At 49.9% G+C, this 2,714-nt stretch overlaps 1 protein-coding gene across 2 annotated transcripts in view; it reads right to left on the bottom strand.

Annotated features, from left to right (window-relative positions):
* The window catches only part of C1S (complement C1s), a 17,829-nt gene extending 15,718 nt beyond the window's left edge, over positions 1-2,111 (bottom strand). For both annotated transcript variants that reach the window (XM_055141976.1, XM_055141977.1), the window contains exons 1-2: positions 2,009-2,111; positions 344-638 (exon numbers count right to left, since the gene is read on the bottom strand). The gene's annotated coding sequence lies outside the window, so the exon portion shown is untranslated. The remainder of the gene's footprint in view (positions 1-343; positions 639-2,008) is intronic.
* Between the last annotated feature and the right edge of the window lie 603 nt (positions 2,112-2,714).

The following is a 2,714-nucleotide window of genomic DNA, read 5'->3' as shown; positions in this document are numbered from 1 at the left end:
ATGTCTTTAGGGGATTGCAAGGAAGGGGGGACCCAGCAAACAGTGCTCAGTGCTTACTCCTCGCCCTGTGCTCAGTGATCACCTTTGGCAGGGCTCAGAGAACCACATGCGATGCCAGGGAAGAAGCCCAGGTCGGCCCCACATGCCAGGCAAGTGCCCTGCCCGCTGTACCATCTCTCCAGCCCTATCCACTGTGTTCTGATTTCTTCTGCGCTTTCCAGCACCCCCCCCCCGCACCCCAATGTGTGCCCCAAACCTTCCCCCGTGCATCTGCCACACCCAAACACGCCTCTTTGTCTTTAAGGTTTTTGGGGGTTTTTTTTTTTTTGTTTTTTTTTTTTACCTTCAGAAGTTGCTGGCGATAAGTGGGTCCGTCCCCTCGCTCTTGCCAGCAGGCATGGTGGGCAACCCAGTGGTTCCAGGGAGAGCAGAGCTCAGAGCCAGAACGCTGCTCCGCACGGGCCGGCCCGGTGTCTGCTCCCGGGATTCTCCAGCCCCGTGTGCATGTCTGGAACTCCCTGCCCCAAACGAGAGGGGGCTGGGAGACCATGCCCAAGGGGAAGGTAGCTCAGCCTTGATCTTGGAGCTCCCCCTGCTTTTGAAACGAGGATCGCTCGCTGGATCGCCCCCATGCAGGGCTGCGGGGGAGAAGAATTTCACAGATTGCTCAATGTTTGGTCTCAGCCAAAGGGTGTGTTAGGGTTGGGGATGGGTCCCCCCCCCCCCCCCGTTTCGAAGAAGTCAGGTGGTTTGTGGGGAAAAAGAAAGAACTGACACAGAAGGGGAAAACCAAACCCAGAAAGTCCAAACTAGCAGAGCCTGAGTGGAGGGAGAGAGTCGAGAGAGGTTTCAGGGCTGGAGCAGCCGAGGCTCCGCAGGAAGGCGCCGGGTTCCATCACGGGCACTGCCGCTCCCCGTTTGGGCTCAGCCCCCAGATAAACAACAGGCTATCTCTGCCTTCAAAGCAAATGTGGAATATGGTTGAATGATGGCTTAGCCCTGACCTCAGGCTGGTAGGGGACAGAAAGAAGGAAGAAGAAAGAAAGAAAGAAAGAAAGAAAGAAAGAAAAAGAAAGAAAGAAAGAAAGAAAGAAAGAAAGAAAGAAAGAAAGAAAGAAAAGAAAGAAAGAAAGAAAGAAAGAAAGAAAGAAAGAAAGAAAGAAAGAAAGAAAGAAAGAAGGAAGAAAGAAAGGAAGGACAGAAAGAAAGAGAGAGAGAAAATAAAGAAAGAGAAAAAGAGGGAAGGAAGGAAGGAAGGAAGGAGGGAGAAAGAAAGAAAGAAAGAGAGAGAGAAAGAAAGAAAGAAAGAAAGAAAGAAAGAAAGAAAGAAAGAAAGAAAGAAAGAAAGAAGAAGAAAGAAAGAAAGAAAGAAAGAAGAGGGAAGGAGAGAGGGGGAGGAGGAAAGGAAGGAAGGAATGAGGAGAAAGGAAAGAGAGAAAGAAAGAGGAAGAGAGGAAAGGAGGGAAGGAAGGAGTGAGAAAGAAAGAGGACGAAGGGAAAGAAAGGAAAGAAAGAAAGACAAGAAAGAAAAGAAAGAAAGAAAGAAAGAAAGAAAGAAAGAAAGAAAGAAAGAAGAAAGAAAGAAAGAAAGAAAGAAAGAAAGAAAGAAAGAAAGAAAGAAGAAGAAGAAGAAGGAGGGAGGAAGGAAGAAGGAAGGAAGGGAAGGAAGGAAGGAGGAAGGAAGGAAGGAAGGGAAGGAAGGAAGGAAGGAAGAAGGAAGGAAGGAAGAAGGAAGACGGAGGAGGGACAGAGGGAGGGAGGGGAGAGAGGTAGGGAGGGAGGGAGGGGTGAGGAAGGGAGAAAGGGAGGGAGGGGGAGGAAGGTACCAAAGTCCTGAACTGCCTTCCTTTCCACTCAGCAGCTTCCATGCCTGCTTCAGCCAGAACAAGGCCTCTGGAACCTGGTAGTTATGTCAAAACCTGTAACTGACATCACTCTTTCTCCCCGCTTTTTAATTTTGATGACAACTGAGGGCGACTCAAGGGCCCAGGCAATGCCAGCGACTCACCTTGAAACCCGCACCATCAAGTGGAGAACATTCCACTCTCACGCCTGTAAACAAGTCATTCGAATTCAAGGTCAGCCTTGCCTGTTTTCTGCTGGGCCCTGAACTTGGAGCGGCACTGGCCAATTTAAAACTGGAAGGCGCTCGAAGGGAAGAGCAGAAGCTGCCCAGTTTCTGGGGCGTAGGCAAAACTCAGCGTCTTTGCAGGAGAGAGTCCTCCGAGGAGGCATGGGCAGAGCAGGGGAGAACCCCAACTTCTGCCACATAAAGGTTATTGGGGTCTTCATCCGAGACTTCCGTTCTGTGCCTGGAGTCTTACCAAATAGTTTACAATGTTTACCAAAATACCACTTTATTAGTCAGCAAAACTGAAAAAAAAAAATAAAAGGATTATGTGTTGAGCCAAAGAGCTAGTATAGAGAGACAGTACACGTGGCAGACCCCACTTGATTGGTTTTTTTTTTAATGGCTTTTGGGCCCCATCCAGCAGTGCTCAGGGGTCACTCCTGACTCTGCACACAGGAATTACCCCTGGCTGGGCCCAGGGACCATAGGGGGTGTCAGAGATTGAGCCCAGGTAGGCTGTGTACAAGGCAAACTCCCTGCCCGCTGTACTGTCGCTCCAGCCACACAGACCCCAGTTCAATTCCTGGAACCATGGGCAGGTCCGGGTGTCACTCAAGCATAGAGCTAGGAATAGTACCACCAG

The sequence above is a fragment of the Sorex araneus genome, chromosome 6 (assembly GCF_027595985.1).
Source record: "Sorex araneus isolate mSorAra2 chromosome 6, mSorAra2.pri, whole genome shotgun sequence".
NCBI lineage: Eukaryota > Metazoa > Chordata > Mammalia > Eulipotyphla > Soricidae > Sorex > Sorex araneus.
This window is presented reverse-complemented; position numbering and strand designations above follow the sequence as displayed.